The sequence below is a fragment of the Protopterus annectens genome, chromosome 10.part0 (genome assembly GCF_019279795.1).
Source record: "Protopterus annectens isolate FY-2018-M chromosome 10.part0, PAN1.0, whole genome shotgun sequence".
Taxonomy (NCBI): domain Eukaryota; kingdom Metazoa; phylum Chordata; order Ceratodontiformes; family Protopteridae; genus Protopterus; species Protopterus annectens.
The window spans coordinates 1309434149-1309456665 of NC_056744.1; positions in this window are offsets into that span (position 1 = coordinate 1309434149).

The window sequence follows — 22517 nt, forward strand, 5'->3', positions numbered from 1 at the left end:
AAATGGCAATTTTGGAAGAAAACATGGGAGGGTTTACAATTAATAAATAACTGTAATAATCATAGATTACTTTTATTTCAGAAATGCATGTAGATTCTTTTATTTTATCAGCTGCTCAAGTTAGCAGTATTAATATTAAAAAGTGTCTCTTCTTTGACATGTTCCCAGCTGTATTGTGTGGCTATTTTATATTTTTGCATCACATTTTAGTCCATTTTGTATAAAATTGTGTTTTTTTTTGGCAAATTAGTGGCAAATCATTAAAGACTGAAGTTAGAAAATAATGACAGACATTTCAGTTTCAGATTTCATACCCTTCAGAAAATTCATACTAATGCCAGACCTACTATTCTATTATCTTTCTAAGTTTATAAGAGCAATATTTAAAAATTGTCCTTATTTTTGGGCCTTTCTCCCACTTCTGTGTATGGCTTTGTCCTGATTTCTTGCTCTGAGGTTGAGAGGTATGACAAATGTGTCAAAGCCATTGCAGTCAGTCAGAGAAATTTCAAATTGTGACATACTTGTTGTACCCCACTCCCCCATGTAGTGACTCCGGATGTGTCCAAGCAAGGCAAGGAGCAGTTATGCAGTGTAAATATGCAGAGTATCCCCCCATCCATGGTAGACACAAGTACTACAGTGGCTTTTCATCTGTCCTTGATTTTGCAGAATGTTCTGGTTTCTGTCATATTTTTATACTGTTGATTTATGCTTATTATTATTCAGAAAGTGCCTGTTGCTCTGTGTTTAAGTAGCAATGCTTTAATGACCATCAGGTAAGCTTGTCTGAGATTGTAAGATGCAAGTAAATTTAATGAGCGTACTGTTAAAGAATTGCCAACATTGAAAGCCTTTCTGTTGTTGCCATACAGAGAATACTTACATAACTAGATAACATATAAGCATTGGGTATTAAAATGCATATGACCGTATTTGTAATAAAGGACAGGATTACATTATTTTAAGAAGCTCATTACAGGCTTTACCTGCAAACTAAACAGAATGCCAGTCTATCATGTATGGTCCATATCCTGTGCAGTAATCCTTTAAGCAATGTATGTTGAGTTTGTTTCTTGTTTGCTGTTCATTTTTTACTTTGATCATGTTTTCCCCATGAAACAAGTAGATAGTTGTTGTCAGGCAGCAGGTCTTTTTTGGATAAGAAACATTTTTACAAGTGGGGGGTATCACAAAGATTGTTACTTTCAGCATGTTACTTGGTACTTTAATAAAGCTGAGTATAAATTATAATTAGAACTGAAGTGCAAGGAGAAGTGGTTTGAGGTGAGTGCTGCTTGTTTTTCTTATGCTTGATTTTGACTGGCATTCCAGTAATGTATTTAAAAAGTAATTTATTTTTTCATGCCTCGCAACCTTTTTGTTTCCATCTAGATATTAACTAAGCTGTGATGCAGCCAATGGATTGAAATATTTTTTTTCTTCTACACTTCATTTTGTCTTGATTGGATTATCATAATGATGGTTTGGCTCCCAGGGCAGTGTATTTAATTAACGTTACAGTTTTTATGGTTTTGAGCATAGCTCCTCCCCTTTCTAGTTGGCCACATCCATTCCCATTGACTCCACCCATTCAGCTGTCTCCTGCAGCCCCACTTTGATTTGAAGTCACCAGCCGCCACTGGGAGAAATCAACTACCATCATGGAAGTATCGAACAGAGAAATCTATAAAGCAATTAAGACAAGAAGTGCCACTGTTGGAGGAATATAGAAAAGGGAACAGATCAACAAAAATACTAAGAAAGATAGATGTGATAAAAGCAATGCACACTATTAGAAGAGATATGGTTTTATCATGCACTATCTCAAATAAATGAAAAATCTCAGCACAGGCTGAAAAACTTAGAAGATACACAGAAAAATATAAAAGAAAAGTACAAAATAAGCAATTTATTGATGACCCAGAACAGTTTTATAGAGAACTGGGAAAGAAGGTAAAAGGAATTGAAAGTCCGGCAAAAAAATAAGAAATAGATACATTATGGAGAAGTATCTATGAAGATCTTGTGGAGCATAACAAGGATGCTAAATGGCTAGAAGAAGTAAAAGAAAGAATAAGAAGTTTAAAGGTACAGGATATGAAATGGGATGAAGTAACAGCCACAGAGATTGAAACAAAGTTAAGAAAAGCCACTAATTGGAAAACCAGGCCCAGATGCAGCACCTAATTTTTGGCTAAAGGTATTAACATCTTTGCATGAAGATTTAGCCATGAGTAAGAGCTATTTATATGCGCATCCTGAACAGACACCAGCCTGGCTAACAACAGGAAAAACAATGCTTCTACATTGTAGTGAACCTGCAAACTACCCTAAAAATTACAGACCAATAACTTGCATTCCAACAATGTATAAACTATACACGGGAAATGATGCTGACAGAGTTTATAGTCATTTAGAAAAAAACTCAATTATAACAGTAGAACAAAAGGGCAACAAAGGAAAGTCATATGGAACAAAGGATCATTTGTTGTTAAATAAAGTCATAGTGGAGAACTGTAAAAAGGGAAAGAATCTAAGTATGGTATGGACTGACTACAGAAAAGCATTTCATAGCATCCCACATTCATGGATAAAAGAGTGCTTAAAAATGTATAAGATACACTCTACACTGATCAATTACATTACAGTAACCATGAAACAGTGGCAGACCACTTTGCAATTAAGCCATGATAAAGGACAAATTATTATCCCAGGGATAAAAATTCAAAGGGGGATATTCCAGTGTGACTCTCTGTCACTGCTGCTATTCTGCCTTGCCCTTAACCCATTAAGCTATCTACTTAACAGCTTAGGCCATGGCTATAATTTGGCTTCTAGAAAACAACAAAGTGTAAAGACTTCTCATCTTCTCTTTGTCGATGGTTTAAAAATGTATAGCTCATCAGATGAGGAACTGAAAGCATAGCCGCAAGTTGTCAAAACTTTTTCAGATGATATAAGATTGTCATTTGATCTTGATAAATGTGCAAAGCAACCTTTAAAGCAGGAAAACTACAGCACCAGGAAAACATCAGTTTGGGACAAGAATGTCAATATTTACATGATGCGCTTGCCTTTGCAAAAGAACTTGAGCAAGAGGGAGTGTATAAATATTTGGGGAATTGTTGAAGGATCAACAAGAAAACATGAACAAATGCAAATAAAACTTAGTAAGGGATACTTTAGAAGACTTAAATTAATCCTGAAAACAGTGTTGACATCTAAGAACAAAATCCAAGCTATAAACCAATTTGCTCTTCCTGTCCTAGCTTACAGTTTTGGAGTGACTGACTAGCCAGAAAAGGTGCTGAATAGATAAGAAAGGAAAACAAGAAGGATGCTTCATGCTCACCAAATGATTTATAAAAATCAGTGCATACCAAGATTATATATTCCCCGTTCCAAAGGAGGGATGGCCCTCCTTAAAATTGATTACATGCACAGATCTGCAATCATGGGACTCCACACATATCTGCTGACCTCACAAGACCCAAGCATAGTGAAAGTTTTGAAACATAAGTAGAATAAATCTAAGATGTATTCTCTGCTTTATCTAGCAGAAGCATATCAGCATCAAGCAGGAATGGAAATCAAACCAGAAGTAGATAAAAATCAGGCAGCAACTGAATGTGCCAAAAAACAAAAGAAAGAATATAAAGTGAAGGACCAGATGAGAAGGCAAGAAATGTGGAAAATGCATAAATATAGTTGCATGTATAGAAAACTTCTGAAAGAACCTCATGTTGATCAGGAATGAATGCAGGAATGGTTAAGGAGAGGAGAATTCAAACCTAGAGATGAAAGGTTAATACTGGCAGCCCAAGATAGTGGGCTGCATACGCATTGGTTTACAAAGTGTATTGAACATGTGGGAGAAACAGACAAATGTAGGTTTTGTAAAACTGAATTGAAAACAGTTACACACCTCCATTGCTGGTTGTGACATACTAATGGCAGAAGGACTGTATACTGAAAGGCATAATAATGGGGATGGTGCAAACACTATGGTATTAAAGTGGCTGAAAAACACTGGAAACATGAGCCACAAAGCATCATAGAAATAATGAAGTTTACATCACATGGGATCATCCATTACCAACAGTTCAAAAGACAGATGCTAGAAAACCGGATTTAGTGGTCCATGAAAAGAAGACAAAAGTAGCACTGAGCTCACTACACACAGAGACTACAGTGTCTTGCATACAGAGAGACACAAAGTCATAAAATATCAGGATTTGCAGGCAGAAATTAGAGCAATGTGGAAGAAAGATACCCAGACAGTCCCAATAGTAGTAGGAGCAATGGATCTTATAAAAAAGAATCTACAATTGTATTTAGATATGTTACTGATGCAGGAAACTCTGTACGAACTGCAGAAGGAGTCATTACTGGGCACATTGCATGTGCTGCAAAGGGAACTTCTGGCTGACATCAAAGATTGAAGCAATATTCATTTCATGAACTTTAATTGTACTTTGACTTACAAATGGGGTCCATTCCTATCATGGTATTAGAAACCGAAAAGATTCGGAGAAATTAAAAAACTCAGAGAAACTATACACTGGAATTGATGCCGACAGAGTTTATAGTCATTTAGAAGAAAACTCAGTTATGACAATAGAACAAAAGGGCAATAAAAAAGTCACACAGAACAAAGGATCATTTGTTGTTAAATAAAGTCATACTGGAGAACTGTAAAAAGGGAAAGAATTTAAGTATGGCATAGATTGACTACAAAAAAGCATTTGAAAGTATCCCTCATTCCTGGATAAAAAGAGTGCTTAAAAATGTATAAGATACACCTTACACTGATAAACTACATCACAGCGACCATGAAACAGTGGAAAACCACTTTGCAGTTAAGCCGTGATTAAGGACAAATTATTATTCCAGGGATAAAAATCCAAATGGGGATATTCCAGGGTGACTCTGTCACCGTTGCTCTTTTGCCTTGCCCTTATCCTATTACGCTGCCTGCTTAACAAATTAGGTCATGGCTATAATTTGCCTCCAAGAAAGCAACAAAGTATAAAGCCTTCTCATCTTCTCTTTGTTGATAATTTAAAACTGTATAGCTCATCAAATGAGGAACTGAAAGGACAACTGCAAGTAGTCAAAACTTTTTCAGATGATATAAGAATGTAATTTGGTCTTGATAAATGTGCAAAACCACCCTTTAAAGCAGGAAAGCAGAAATGGAAATCAAACTAGAAGTAGATAAAAAATCAGGCAGCAACTGAATGTGCCAAAAAACAAACAAACAAAAAAAGAAACAATATAAGATGAAGGATCAGATGATAAGGCAAGAAATGTGGAAAATCCATTAATATAGTTGCAAGCATAAAAAACTCCTGGAAGAACCTCATGTTGATCAGGATCGAACACAAGAATGGTTAAGGAGATGCCAATTCAAACCAAAAGATGAAAGGTTAATATTGGCAGCCCTTGATAGTGGGCTATATACACATTGGTTTACACAGTCCATTTAACATGTGGGAGAAAAAGACAAATGTAGGTTTTGTAAAAATATAATTGGAAACAGTCCCATACCTTGTTGCTGGTTGTGACATACTAATGGCAGAAAGACTGTATACTGAAAGGCATAATAATGTGGCAAGACTGTTGCACTGGGGATTGTGCAAACATTATGGTATTGAAATGGCTGAAAAACACTGGAAACATGAACCACAAAGTATCACATAAAATGATGAAGTTTACATCACATGGGATCCTCCATTGCCAACAGTTCAAAAGACAGATGTGAGAAAACCAGATATAGTGGTCCAGGTAAAGAAGACAAAAGTAACATTGATCATTGAGCTCGCTACACCCAGTGACTACAGTGACTTGAATATAGAGAGACAGAAAGTCATAAAATATCAGGATTTGCAGGCAGAAACGAGAGCAATGTGGAAGAAAGACACAGTTCCAACAGTAGTAGGAGCAACTGGTCATCGTATTTAGATATGTTACAATACATGTAACCCCATACAAATTGCAGAAGGAGTCATTACTGGGCACATTACGGGGCCTGTGAAGAGCACTTCTGACTGACATCTAAGACTGAAACAATACTAATTTCATAAACTTTAATCATACTTTGACTTCGGAATGGGGTCCATTCCCTTCATGATATTAGAAACCCAAAAGACTTGGAGTACTAAAAAGAAACTGAGAGATAGCAATGCATTGTAGATGTAGTTAAGAATAGAATCCATCTTACACCAATACAGCAAGTATGAACATGAAATGGTAAACCGTGTTAGGGAAGCACAAGGCATTATGGTATTATGCATGCTGAATAGGTACAAGGAAGAGGTGCAGAGCAGAGAGAGGGTTAGTATATGTTAGGAAAAGAAGGCTTAGATGTAAATGTCCATGATATAGAGGAGAAGGGCATACAGTAGTGTAGAAGACGAGAAAGATTGATTTATTGACTGATTGATTTACTGTTTGTTTAATGGGTAGGTGAACGAGTCTATTAACCCTTTTCAGCCATCACCCGAGTTCAAAGAGCAGAAAATACATCACAGTCTTTCTAATCAACTACATTATGTAAAGAATGACTGCATAGCAAAATTCAGAATATAATAATAAGATTAATTGTAGATAGGGTAAGATTAAAAGATGCAGTCAGAGTGCATTGAGAGAAAAATAAAGAAAATATATACAAAAGTCAAGCTAAGATATGCATAAAATACATTACAATCATACATTAAAATTTATAAACACATATATACATGTGAAATATATATATATATATATAAGGTGCCACATTAATCGGCTAAGAAAAGTTTCTTAACTGTATTATATTATTCATGATATGGGATGGTAAGTTACCTAACTATTGTCATGGCTGCAGGTGCAGGTATTTTCAATAGAGGTGCATCCTTCAAGCTTTTAATGGTTTCTAGATTGTTAATGTCAGTAGGCAGGTGCTTCCAGGTAGCAGATCCCAGTCTAGAGAAGGCTCTTTCACCTACAGCAGTTTTAAATAGAGAGTGTACTAGAGAGAAACTGTTGTCCTGTGTACTTAATGGCTGTCTTGCAATGGTAGCTTCACTCTTAAAGGGGGCAGTGTCCATATTTTAGAACTTTGCAAATTAGATTACTTAGGAGAAAAGTGACCCTATTAGGCACCAAAAGCCAAACAGATTTTTTTTTTTGTAAACTGAAATGATTCATCTGGGAGTCTACAAACTGAACGAATTTGCAAGATGAAATATTGTATGCAAGAAAGGTGTGGAGGAATGAAAGATCCATATGTGAGAGAGGAAAATGAACAATAAAAAAGAGAAATGGCTAAGTGTTTGTAGGTGACAGAAGATGTATTTGGATTCTAAGGTGGAAGCAGAAGAATTGTGGGGGGTTGGGATTTGGAGTGAGAAAAGAGTGGAATTTTAGTTATTCTGTGTGTGTGTGTGTGTGTGTGTGTGTGTGTGTGTGTGTGTGTGTGTGTGTGTGTGTGTGTGTGTGTGTGTGTGTGTGTGTGTGTCTGTGTGAGAGGGAGAGAGAAATTTTACACAAATATGCAAGCTGCTGAATGTTTACAGTCAGCAAAGTATTTAGACAAGAATGTATGCAAGACTGATAAACTGATTTTTGGTAGTGAAGGTGGGAGAGGAGAGGGATGGTGGGAAGGGCCATGTATTAGCCAGGAGGTACGAGACAGGTAAAGTAACAGGCATTTAGGAGATGGTTTCAGTGGCTGCTCTTGAAAAACATGTTTTGCTTTTAAATTTGTCTCATTGTATAAGGGATATTTTTTCTAGTGTCTTCTAATAGAGGAAGACTAAAGACCATGTCCAATGGCATAGTGTGCCTCATGCTAGGACTTGTTTTGGGAGTGTAGCTCACTACAGGGGGTGTAACACTTAAGTATGTCAAGGATGGACATTTGTCCTGGCAATATAGAGCAACTGAGTATGGATGTAGTTTAGGGAGTTAGGTAACTCCATCCACTGGAATCCTTTGAGTGCACTACAGTTGTGAGGTCTACTAGGGAGTGCAGCAGCAAACTGCAGTGTTCTTATACCACTGTTGCAGTTAGTGCAGTTAGGTAGAGTAGAGAGTGGTGGTAAGCGTGGGTGTTGTGTATAATACCTAGGTAGGCTAAGGGTGTACATTTGCATCCTTTACTGGTTAAGCACTGTTTAACTTTGTATAGATTTTGATGGAGTTTTGGTATTACATTGTTTATGTGTAGATCAAAATTAGGTCATTCCAATAAGTTTTGTGTTGGGAATTATATCGTCTAATGTTTTATGATGATAGAATTGTTAGGTTAGTTGATGTTATTGTTTTATGGAGGAAAAGCATTATATTTTTATTTATATTCATGGACTGAGTAAGATTTTCTGATACAGTAGGCATTGCTTAACAGCAGTGAAAGGTTTCTGGCTGTGTTACTGAAGTTCAGTCAGACAGTCAACTGTGCAGATCAGTGTGGAGTCATGTACATATTGGACCATTGTACATGGTCCAGGTGAAGTTTGTGAAGTGTTGTTGAGAATATTGAACGGCAAAGGACCAAGTATAGAAGCCTTAGAGACTAAAATGCTGATGGAGACAAATTTATAAAAAGCAGTTTGCCATTTGATAGACTGAGTACTATCTAAAAGGTAGCTTTTAAACCATGATAATGATTGGTTACAGAGATTAAGGTCATTTATGATTTTCATCAGTTTAGGATGGCATACTGTGTCAAATGCCTTTGACTGAGCTTGGAAAGTTCCAGGATTAACTTATTGTTGTTTACTATGGTGGCTTACAGATTCTAGGAAAAATATCAAAGCTGTTATTGTGCTGTGGTAAGAGTCAAACACCATGGGGCAAGAAGATTTGTTTATTAAAAGAGAGATTTATTGAATAGTTTTCAGAGCCACAATGGTTGCTGGGTACAGTCAACATGCATGGTGCACCAGTTTGTATAGATGACAAGAAAAAAAAAAATACAAAGAAGCACAAATGTATATGAAATTGTTAGGTAGCTGACATACATAATATATAAGTGCATTACATACCATAGAGTGATGTTTGCCTCCAGCTAGCTAAATATAAATAGTTTCATTTAGTGGGAACAGAATTTGAAGTAATGCACCTCAGGATCAGGTAACATTTACTGTGTTGTATACCACTTCACCACACTCTCCCAGTGGCCCCATTTACTCTTAGCAAAACTCTGGATTGTTTTTCCCCTTTCCTATCTACATGTCTTTTATGTTATTGATTATAGATGCATTTTCAGTAGTGTTAGGCATGTCTGTGGATTTCCGCCTTCATGTTATCACCTTCTTGAAAACTAAAAGAATAAAATGAATCAGCTGCTTCATGGGTCTGGAGATTCTTCCTCTTCCTGCCCAGGTTAGAAAGAACATTGCCTTCATGAGAGACCAGCTACTACCTAATATAGCTCTTATAAAAATCTGGGTATGACCCAGGAAGTCGTCTAATTTTGGACAGGCCCAAAAAATTTGTTCCCAATTCCCCACTGCATCTTCTTTACACCTCCAACATTGTGAAGTCATGGCTAGGAACATTTTATGTAGCTTGCAAAAGGTGTATAAATATTTGTGCAGACACTTTCACCCAAACTTTCTCAATTTCCTGAATTTTGTGGATATCTTAGGAGGGTGCAAGGAGATTTCTGTCAACCATGTAGTTGAAGAATTGAGAGAGGATACATCTTTCCAGTACATTTGGGTGGTGTAAAAGGATAGTAATTGGCTTATGATTGCACAATTTGGAATTATTATCACCTTTAATTGATATTTTGTATGGTTCCATAATATTGGGATGTATGATTCTGTTATAGATCTATTAATGAGCACAGAGATTGGGAGCTCTATTCATCTGCTGCCAGTTTAATATATTTGGCTGATAGTGTGTCAGCTGTCAGTGTGGTAGCTTTTAATTTATGGATTGTTTTATGGTTGAGATTGATATAGGCTTTAACATAAATGTTTGAGAATGTGTTGGTTTAAGATGGCATAGTTCCTGTTTATTGCATTTATGCCTGTTGAGGACTGAAGTTACTGGACTAATAAAGTGTATGTTAAAGGAGTGGGCTACTTTTTTGTTTGCTTCTTTGGGCATAGAACTGGTCTGTGAGGGTTTACCTGGTTTTAGGAGGTTATTATTCTGGACCAGAAGTATTTTGAATTTCTTTGATAGTTTTCCTGGGATAATAATAGTAATTATTTTTCTCTGTGTTGATTATGGGTTTTTACTTGATTACACAGAACTGTTTGCACACAGAGATTTGCATATGTTTTGTTGCACAGCCAGTGTTTCCAGGTCCTATCCTATTCTTTCATGAGTTATTTTTTTCAATAGCAGTAGTGAACCATGAGACTGCATTGGTTTTAACATGTTTTTCTAAGTAGAGGCAGTGAGCTCAGGACATTTATGAAGATATTATTAAAAGTTTGTGAGGTTTCCTATGTACTAATAGTAATGAGAGGTAGGGGGCTTAGTTAAGGATTGGGTGACAAAACTGGGTAAAGAGTCACTAATGGCATCAGGGAGAATACCTGTTAGATGCATAGCAGGTTGAATAATGTGAGGTAACAACAGACTGTGTTTAGTGACTTTCATAGAAAAAGGTAATAGGACTGAAAGTAGAGGATGTGATTTTAAGTAAATAAATGGTAGAATAGGGTTGGTAGAACTGCTGTGAGAGTTAGTGCTTGTGTAGACTTTATTGCAGACATCTAGGAAGGTCTAAATAAAATTTCATTCTAAATTTATCATATTAGCAGGCAACTACTGCAGAGAATCAAGTAAAGATAGTTCTTGTCCCAAACTTGTTGTTTATTATAAATTGCATTTGTAAAAACAGTTTATGCAATAAAATATGGTCAACTGGAAGCCTATTAAACCTGATCATGTAAAACATACCCACACAGCTTGTAAAATAATATATTTTTTCATATTGATCATAGTATTACTTCACATAGAGTAACTGATAGATTATGTTGATTTGATATAGCTCTCAATCTGTGGTCTGACCTTTTAGATATTAATTTATTATTAAAATACATTTTTATATGTGTTGGTTACCAACATGCCTGCTGATAATCAAGCCTCTTGTGTTTGTCTTGAATCAGTTCATACCCTTTTAATTGTTATCCCAACAGGAAGGCAAGCCAACTGGTAGGGTTGTCATTATATAATGTAATTATGAGGTGGTTCGTGCATTTCTGTGGGGCCATAATCTCCTTGTGTCCATACATGCACTTTATAAAGTTCTACCTTACTTGAAAAAATAATTGAATGAAGTGGAGAAACTTCATTGGAACTATGGAACTGTGTACATTTTTCATAATCTAGAACTGCAGTTAAGGAATAAAATAAATGTTTAGTTCAGAACATCACACTCAGAACTTCAGTTAAAGGCTTTTTTCTTCTGTAATAAGGTGCATGAGGTTAAAAATGTATAATGAAAGAAATGTTTGGACGGGGATGGGAGATGTGGTTGGCACTGGATGTGCATGAAGTCAAATGCAGCATATTTCAAATGTTACAATTGTGAATGAGAACGGGGAGCACTCAGATATTGGGGACAACCTAAAGCATTTTTGTGGGGATGACAGGCATTTGGTGCAAGACACAAAAAAGACAAGACAGGATAAATGTGGGCAACAGAGACATACCACTAATAATCTGTCCTAGTGGCATTATGGGTAAGATATTGACCTAAGCCAGGGATTGTGGGTTTGAGTTCCATTCTGAGGTGATATAATCTTAATACAAATAGAGCTTTGGTGTTTGGAGTTAGCAGGGTTAAAGGTTGGTACAATGGTTAAAGTGTTTACCTCACAGACACAAGGTACAGGGTTTTATTCTCACCTTTGGGAAATTGGCTAGGTTTAAAATGGTCCACAACAGCAGCTTGCCTATGAACCTATAATTGAATTTAATTGTGATATATATATATATATATATATATATATATATATATATATATATATATATTTAAATATATAGTCTTTGAAATGTTTTTGTGTAGACTATATGAATGAGATAGCCAATAAAAAAGTTTGATAGTTTTGGGAAGACGCATAAAGATTGTTATCTGTATCTCTCCTTCAAGTCTATTGTAAGGACCTGTTATGGCCTGCCACTTCTGACCAGCAGATCATGCAAACATAGGTCCTGCAATAGCACATCAATCTCCTAGCTTGTGAACTTCTCCACATGTTGCATCCTCCAAGTAGCAGTACCTGTACTTGTACACCTGCAGACAAAATGTATAGGTTCATAGGTTGGTACTAGGCTATCGTCCCTAGGGCCTATACAAGCCTAGCCATAACAATTCCCTGGCTATTTCTTCCCACACTATTTACTTTCCTGGACCCCTGTCTAGCAGGGTGACTGACGTGATCCCCAGGGTGAATTTCCTTTCTCCCATCCAATCATCAAGGTTCCTTTTGAAGAGGGCCAAAGAGGCATTCTGCTTGACATGTATGGGCAGTCTATTCCAGAGTCTGGGGAGTCTCTGGGTCAGGAACCTATCCCTCCAGCATGTTTTGTTTATTGTGATGACAAGGTTTAGATCCCTGGAACATGTGGCTCTGAGGGATTGGGATTTCTTTAACTGTAGCATGTCCAACAGCTCTATAGTTTAGTGGGTGTATGTAGTCAGCAGCACCATGTATCTGTTACTTTCCATAGCCTTGCCTCTACTGTGTCCATCTGAATATCACTTGCATTTAACATTGTGCCTGCCACATATGGTAGTGTAACCTTGGAGGTTTACAGGACTATGGCAGTCACTCACCCTATATGTCAGGCATGCATAAGTGTGCTGTGTGACTGCATGGTGGCCCTGCATGGGCTATGTCTGGGCACTTGGGTGCCTCTGCACCTAAACACCTTCACATGTGTGTGCTGTGTTACTCTAACTGTGTGTGTCATATCTCAGGTGGAATAACCTATGTGGCCTGCCCTTGCATATGTCCCAGTTGAACAACTACACACTGATCCTCCTTCTCTGTGACAGGTATCACAGATATTGCAGGAGTGCAACAGGTACAGCACCAGACCAGTTCTCCTTCCTTTCCTGTCTCACTCTCTCTCTCTCTCTCTCTCTCTCTCTCTGTGTCAGCAGCACTTTTACAGCAATTGCAATAAATTACATTATAGGATTGAAAGTACTTTATATCTCATTAAAAAGGGCCACTTACCACAGTGAGAATGTTGATTAGAGCAGATAGTGCCAATGACTGTGAATCATTTACTCGGTACACTGTACCATCCATATATCAGAATCAGAATCAAAATCAGAATCACATTTATTGGCCAAGTATGTGCACATACAAGGAATTTGACTCCGGTTTCAGTGACTCTCCAAGTATGACTTACATAAATGACATACATACAACTATTAAGAACAAGACAAATGACGTACATGCAATTATTAAAAACAAGACAAAAAAGTAAATACACATATACATACAAGTTGCAAAGTGCAACTCAGTGCAATAAATACTGAAATACTGTCATCTCCATAATTTTAAGAGTTTTCAGTTCCAGGTTATTCTGACTAAACCAAAGAGCCAGCTGCTCAACCTCCCAGCCGTGGACACATCGCCATTCCTGATGAGCCTGATGGTAGTTGTATCGTCTGCGTATTTAATAAGTTTGACAGAGGGGTCCTTAGAGGTGTAGTCATTAGTGTAGAGGGAGAATACAGTGGGGAGAGCACACATCCCTGGGGGATGTCAGTCTGCTTTGTTATGTGGCTTTTTGCCTGGTAGGCTGGTACCATCCCTTGCCTTTTACACACCTTATTAGCCTTCAGATAATTTACACAACCAACCTCAGTGGTATTAGCACTGCACTGGCTGGATTCCCACCTTTATTAATCCCACCTACAGACTAGAAAAGGGAGGTAACAAATAGCATACAGAGATACCCCTAATCTTAAAAATAATTCTAGGTTAGACAAAACTCAAAAGATGCTTACAAGACTCATACTGTCCCCAAGAACACCTATGAAATTAAAATGGTTTTGAATGCTGTGTATAATAACAAGGTTTATACCTAATCACATTTTAAAAAAGGAAATAATTACAAGTGATGCAAACTATGATAGATGGACCACTGTGAACCAAAATTGAAGACCAAGGCTGGCTACCACCAATTTGTGGCTGCCTGTCTGTAACTGATGTGATGTGAATCCCAACATTGCAAACAAGTGTGCCACCAAGGTATGTTAAAGACAAAGGCTATGGTCCTTGAATTCAATCACTGCCCCAAATAGATCAGAGGAATGGTCTTTCTAAACATCTGACTCTGTATGACTGTTCAGTTTTATATAGTCCAGACAAAACTTGGTGCTACCATCTCTGTTTGACACTAATACCACTTGAGACGTGAAGGAACCGTTGTATTTCTGGATTAACCCCTAGTTCAAACATGTCATTCTCTCTCATAACTCTTTCAAACACCTTGTAAGGGGCTTGTTTGATGGCCCATTTGGGTCCTGTGTCTACAGTTGCTCCACCAGGTGCATATTTCCTGGCTTACCAGTAAAAATATCCCCAGATCCCTACAATACTGCTCAAATGACCTAAACCTCATAGCAGATAGCTGCTGTGATAGAGCTACCACATCTATTGAGATGACAGACCAAGCCTCACAAAGGAGATCCATCACCAGGTATCCCTCGTCTACCATGGCCTCTTTGTCATGATAGGGCTTTATCATGTTAACAGGATAGAGTTTGGGCCTCTGCCTCTTGCCTGATAACTTTGCCATATAGTCAACATCACTCAGATTTTTCACAATGGTGAAAGGACCCTCCCAGGCTGCCTGAGCTTTTTATGTCTAACATGAATAAGCATCGTCTTCTTCTGCACTCAGAATACTCTCTGCTCTTCATGTCATATGCATCTTTTGCTGCTGTTCTGCCTGTGCCAGGTGATCCTGGGCCATCCCCATGAGCTTCATAAGCCTAGTCCTGAGATTTAGAACATTTTCTACAAAAAGACTCCTTGGAAATCACATTCACTGATCATACATTAATCCCAAGCCCCCCTTATCCTGTCGCCATAAAAGAGCTCAAAAGGTAAAATGTACTTGTTCCACTTTGTGTTGAACAGGTCCTAAAATGCTCTCAACCATTTGTCTGTGGATGGCAGCAGGTAACATTTAAATGTTTTACCCCCATAGTGGTTCTACAACAGGTCAATATGTCACCTGGCACCTCTATCTGTCAGTATTTCTCTAGGAGAACTTACCATACTGCAAATGTCTAGCAAAGCATTTGCCACGTTTTCTACTTCAATAGAAGGCACAGCCACTGCCTCCAGGGCTGGATCCAGTATGAGGTGACATGGGCAGCTGCCTAGGGCCACATACTGGCATGGGGCCCAGCCACAACATTAAATTAAAAAAAAAAGAAATGTTTTCTTACTTTACTTAGCCACAGCGTACTGGTGCTTTAAGAATTAAAAAAAGTTTTCCTGCGACCACATGCTATCACTTTATGAATTAAAAAAAAAACAAGAAAATTTCCTGCTTTGTGTGTGAAATGCCCCATTTAGTTGTGGTGCTTGTCAGACTCAAACCCTATACCTTAGATAAAAATGTAAGAACTTCAATCCAACTACCATCTGGTAAACAAAATAGATGTTGATGCAATTGCAAAACTTGCTGTTCTGTTAATGTTTTAAGTGATTTAGAGTAGTCTGACAGAGAAGACATAGGAAGATAAAAAATGAGACGTAGGTGTCCTGAAAGCATGTACCCCACCCAAAAAAAAAAACAGTATGCTATATGCAGTAATATTTCTGATTTGGGTATGACCTGTGAGATGTTGACCAAAAGCTAGTGCTACAACATTTATTGTGTCTGTAATTATTTTGCTTTATTGATATTACTGAAGAATGAATGAATTCATTAATAGGTCTGTATTGCATAATATAGTCTAAACATGTTGCATTTTAGTAACATATTTTTGTAGTACCTCATTTAGAGCCTCCAGCAAATGCAAAGGGTTTACATTTGTTAGGTCATATAGTCTGCATTATTTAGCATGATGATCAGAACCGTCTAATCTTCAGTATCTCTTATGTAGTCATCATTGCATGTTATTGTGGCATACACCCCGGGATTCATGAACCTTGTGCCAGGCGCACGCCACAACGCCAGACATGGCCGCCGAGCGATTCAGGTACGATCCAAACCCACGTGCATCAGCGGCATACGCCGGAGTTGCGCCGCCTCCGGCGTAGGTATGTTAAATACCCCATGTGCGGTGTTGCACCATGCAAATGAAGGCAAGTAGTGATTCACGAAGTGGCGCAGGCGTAGCATAACAGCACGGCAATGTAAACCAAAAAAAATGGTTTACATATATCCAAACATGACATAGGAGTAACGGAAGGCTGCCAACGTCATGTGTCATAGTGGTGCAACATGGCAATGTGGAAAGAAACCGAGAATGTCAAAAGAAAACATGCAGAAAATGTAAATAATGACATAAATGTTATGTACGCAAAAACCACAGCAGAACCCCAGGACATGTCCGCGGAAGGTGAGGAACAATGAAGTAATATGACAATGCCATAAAAGAGCAGTATAAGACACATCAGCATCACAGCCACAATACACCATAGTATGAATGGAAAGCCACAACCACAGCCCAAGGGTTGCCAAGGAGTGGCATCGGTGTCTGGCGCCGTAACCATGTATTAGTAGTCAATGCCATGCAAATGAGGCAGATAATACTGAATCGCAAAACCCCCGCCGGCGTAAGGCTGCACCAAACGGCGCAGCAGTAAAACACCGAGGAGTGGCCTAGAGGGAATACCTGTCAATCGCAGAGGGGTGTGCCACTGTAGGAGGAAGCACATTGGAGCCCAGCAAACCTGGGCTGTACAATGCACATCACAGCATCAGGACCGGCATGTGAGGAAATAGATGCGCTGAGAGTATACAATGCGCGCACAGATGCATGTGCACGAGGATGACTACGTTCCCCAAACCAGTCATGTGACGGCCGCCCCGTCAACAACCATGGATACAGGAAGGTGATGCGGAGAATATGAGGAAATGCGGAAGCAGTGTAATTGGAGTCGTAATGAGCAATTAACACCAATCAACCGACGAAGGGCAATCGGCGGCAGCTGACAACTCTGCATGCAGAAACCTGCAAAACGGGAAAGGGGAGGAATATGAATGCAAAGAAAGTAGTGGATGTTGCAGAAATGCAAAGAGCGAAGAACCGATACAGCACAGCCAAGGAGAGTTAGCATAACGGCGGCAGACAAAATGCATGACATGTCATGTGCCTGCAGGATGCACTCCCGTAAATAGTAGGTGCAACGTGCAGAAACAGAAAAGTAAGGTGTAAAGCTAAACCAATGCAGGCAAGTGTAATGTAACACCAAAGGCAACAGCGTTGCAGTGCCAACGGTAAAACACGGAAGATAACCTACAGATACGGCAGCAGAGACACACCCAATGACATCACCGGGTGTACAGCACAACACTATAAAGTGGGAATGCACACAACACACAGCGCGAATTCCCAAATGCTGCGCCACGGTGTAAACACACGAGGAACTTTTAAAATGTATATGTTGGGTGCTGCCATGGCCGTGATGCATCAGCATGTGTTAGAGACAGACGGAGTTGCGGAGGAGGGTGCCGACAACTACCGGAGGCCTCAGAGGAGAAGGAGAGTGTTCAGACCAAGGGTGACCTACCAGGGGCTGCAAGACCTGGAGATAGTAGAGTGTTACAGGGTGGACAGGGACACGTTACAGCAAATAGTGGAGCTGTGCCGGCCAAGCCTGAGAACAAGAGACAACAGAGGGGAGCCCATCCCAGTGGACACAAAGGTATGTGTAAGCTTGCGAATACTGGCAACAGGTACCTTTCAAAGGCCAACCGGGGATATAATGGGCATCTCACAGGCATCAGCATCCAGGGTACTACACCAGTTTCTGGATGCCATGTTACGACATGCCCATGAGTATATATACTTCAAACTAGCAAAAAAACCCGACCTGTTAGCTAGCGACCCTGGCTGTGTTGGCAGAGTAGAGGTAGCTTTCTTAGTCCAAGAAAATGCAAGTTGTGAAAGATAGTAATAAAACAGCTTTAATAATCCAATAATTGTGGTAGTACACATACACTTTTCGTCACTAGACCGTCTAGTGACGAAAAGTGTATGTGTACTACCACACTTTAAGGTTTTTATTTATTGGTCGTTTTTTTTCGCTAGTTTGTGGTGTCTTGTGCTTGTAGTATATATACTTCCCCAGATCTCAGGAGGAGTTGGCTAGCAATATGCGCCACTTCCACTGTGTGGCACAATACCCGGAGGTACTGGGTGCGATAGACTGTACGCACATAGAAATCAAGTCACCACCCGGTGAGCAGGGTAGACGCTACATAAACCGCAAGGGATTCCCCTCCATCAATTGCCAGGTCATGTGCAATGCGCAGGGCATTATCATGGATGTGTGTGCTGGCAGCCCTGGAAGCTACCATGACTCCCATATCTGGCATGCCTCACAGCTGTATCAGGTATTCGCCAGGGGGGACATCACACAAGGTCACCTTGTGGGGGATGCTGGCTACGCATTGGAGCTGTGGATGATCACACCCATCAGAAATGCACACACACACATGCAAGAACGCCATAATGAGGCACACGCACAAACCAGAATAATCATAGAGCGTGTGTTTGGGATGTTGAAATCACGGTTCCGGTGCTTGGATACATCTGGTGGAGCCTTGCAGTACTCTCCAGGCACATGTGCCCACATATTCATAGTATGTGCTATGCTACATAATATGATCCTGCGGAAACAGCTGCTGCAGGGACATAATGGTGTAGGGCCACCAAGCCCGCCACAACTGCCAAGGCAAGCACAGGCACAGGGCGTTCAGTGCCATGAACACACTGTGCCAGCCCCAGTAGGCAGACGGAGGCGTACCCAATATGCCTATGCCTTGGCAAAGAGGGAACATATAGCACATACTCTGACAGCGTAGGCCCCATGGACTGACACCTCCCTACCTGCACACACAGTGAAATGGATGGCACACTAACATGTCCGCCCGTAATGTGTACTGTATGGGCGGTCCCATGTGTGACTCCAACATAGGTAGCACCCAAACACTGCACAACCAACAGCCAGCGGAGCATGGAACGCCAACACCTCAACCGCACGCGGGTCTGACAGAAGACAGCGTAGCCGTATGCTGCCACGTTCGGCGCAAGGTGTCTACATATGTACATATGTGCATACACAAATATGGAGATAGATATCATTACACACGTAGAAATATATGTACACATACACAGATATAAAGTACAACAAGTTAAACAGGGAATCACAGGGATGCAAGGTTACAGATGCAGTAAGATGCAAACTCTCAACATAGTAAACATACTGAACAACAACCCGACTATCCGGGAGGGTGGACAGAGCAGGGAACGCCACCCATGGAAAGGTCAACCCACCTAAATGCATATTCGCCATTCGGGATGATCGCCAGGCCACGATACAGTAACAGGACATGTGCGTGTAATATTCTTAGGATATGAGGGCAGAGGTAGACACAGCCGCCGGCGATGTGGTCAACGTAGGTACTGTGTGCAACCATCCCTGCGAAAGCGGCAGTATGTCTATGTGTGAGGTGAGGGTGTCATGTGTTCCGCTGTGCCAGTGTAATGTGTGTGACACTGTAAAATGTGTATGTAGGTGACATGTGACAGGCGGAGTGGAATAACATGTGTAGGCATACAGTATAGGAACCACAGGCGTATGTATAGCAGTACCCACAAAGTAGTACTGAGAGCTCCTCACTGGCTAGGCGCATGGTGACGTAAAACGATGCAAATCGAAAATGTCCCAGAATGTACCACAGGAGTATAGCCAACATGAGATGCAAAGGACGCATGTACAAACCATCACCGTATGTATGGCGCCGACATGTTAATTCCAATACGATATATCGGCAACGTTACGCAGCAATAGTTATGTACCGCGGAAATACGCATGTGCTACCCCGGCACCGATCGTGGACACGTATCGTCCTGTAAACACCGCTGTGTGTTCTACGAGTGTTAAACAAGCAATCGCCACCCGAATAGGTGGCAACTGGTAGCATACAGGCCGTCCCAACTACAGGACCACAATGACCGTAAATATCCGTGACAAAATGCCAAGGGATAGTCGCACGCATTTAACAGCTGCAGATATACTACCGATGTGATGGAGGAATACATGCAGGAAGCACACAAGCAGGCGGTACCAACAGCAGACGACATCAACAAAACCTACACTCCTAGAACAACAGACAGGTAACTTGCAGCTCCCCAGGCAGGGATGGAGCACACACAGAAGCATACCGTGTATGTACAAATGCAAGGCCCACAACCCGTACCCGTCACCCACAGCCGCCGATATACCCCATCGCACATATCAAAGGGATACAATCCGAAATAGCAGCAAAAACATACAGGCAGTTAATGACAGCGGCATACCCGCAACATCTCGCGTGGGAACCACTATCAGCAGCGGATGCATACCTGCATCCGTTGTGTACAGGAATACAAGAGCTATGTTACACATCAGAATGCAAAACGCCATCGACAGACGCCAGCAGGACACGGACACCCACATGTGGAACATAATACCATACCCAACACACACAATCCATGGCTAACACCACAGCGAAATGTACCTGACGCCACACATAGCGGTTGTAGTCACACATAATATAACACAATACATACCATCCCCATGAAGGTAGTGCAGATAACCAACGCCCAGACGATGAATGAACCATGCCCTAGTTCCGACGAGTACCGTATTAATGGAGGAGATGCACAGGTGATATGCGCATAAGTACACACCGAGGAACAGCTATTGGTGTGATGAACCCACATGCCGCAGGTGATGACGGATATAAGGAAGACTCCCAGGATAGTCAAACTGTATGTTCATACCGAACAAAGACGTTATTCCTACAAGAGCCGATCACTTGTCAGTAGCGAGACTCAAACGGAATACGGAAAGCAATACAGGAAAGGTATGTAGAACCCACGATATGTACTGGTGTGTAACGCATGATATGTATGACGAATCGGCACTGTATGTGAACGGTGTTTGTCAGTAAAGATACCTGTCCATAAAGCAGAGAGTGGTGAAAGGTGGTTATGTAGTGTTAACCTGCTGAGTATACCAACCACTGTGGACACCATGTGCACAGCAGTGGGACATCATGTACACAGCTGGGATAACCCAAGGGGTGCCATAGTGATTTAAAACACAGAACAATGCCACCACCCACGCTGATGCTGGCAGTGGATGTCCAACAATGAAGTGCCACAGCAGGGGATAGGACATGTATGTATAGTGTCACAGCACACATGTGTATGGGCAGATATTGTCGATGTCATACGTAATGTGTGCATGACGTGCATGTATGCCTCGCAGTAGGGGTGACCATGTCAAGTATCTATAATGTAAAGCTATCATGATGGATACGTTCAGACATTATACACAGTATCACAGGCATAGCATGCATGATGGAGGTATGGCCTAGTGTTATGTACATTAACAGGATATGTATGGCCTGCAGATATGGGACAGAGTAGTAGCAGAATAGCCACCCAAAATGGAAGGAACATCAAGTAACCATGTCCAAGTTATCTGTAACAGGTGCAATGTGTGCAACAATGATGTCTGGCAGGTCCATGTGTAAACACATGTGCAATGTACACAGTCGTGTCACCCCCCCCATGGTACTGTCCACTGAACAGCAAAGGTGGATGTCAACTGCATGTCTACACAGTACTGCTGTTGTGGTGGTCCCATGTGTATGTGTCACCCTATCAGCAAGGGAGCTATCACATGACCAGTGCCACAGTGTGTCCCTGTGGGATGTGCACAGGACCTATGTTCTACAGCATGGTGTGTGTCTAGTCTGTGTAGGTAAACAGAAGCCCAGGCTAAGCAATGTGGCTTGTGTGCACATATGCATGAGTGCTTCATTCACCCTGCCCACTGCAAACACCATGTAGGAGTACTACATGCATCAGTAATGTGGAGGACATGGCCCATGGCAGAGTACATGACACCCCTGTGTAAGTGGTATGCAGATGAGTACAGATGTGTTCCCGTCTGTCATCTGCATATGTAAACTGTCTGAGCCTGGTATACATCGGCATGACTATACTGTGACATGGAAAGTTGTAGCCATTGTGGAAGGCACACCACGAATGTGTTATAGTAACCCTGCCCGTGTGTAGATGTGTGTATGGCACAAGTACAAGGCTACCAATGTCCCAGCAACACACATAGTCCAGATATGTGTGGCCCTGCAGATGTGTACCCACGCCACAGTGGAATATGGCAACCACAGCACCATGTGGGGCATGTGTGTGTACAGCAACCATGTACAATGTGATATGCATGTATAGGGACAGTATCCACATGATACCCAGTGGATGACTGTCGCTATGCAAAGGTGATGTGTATGCA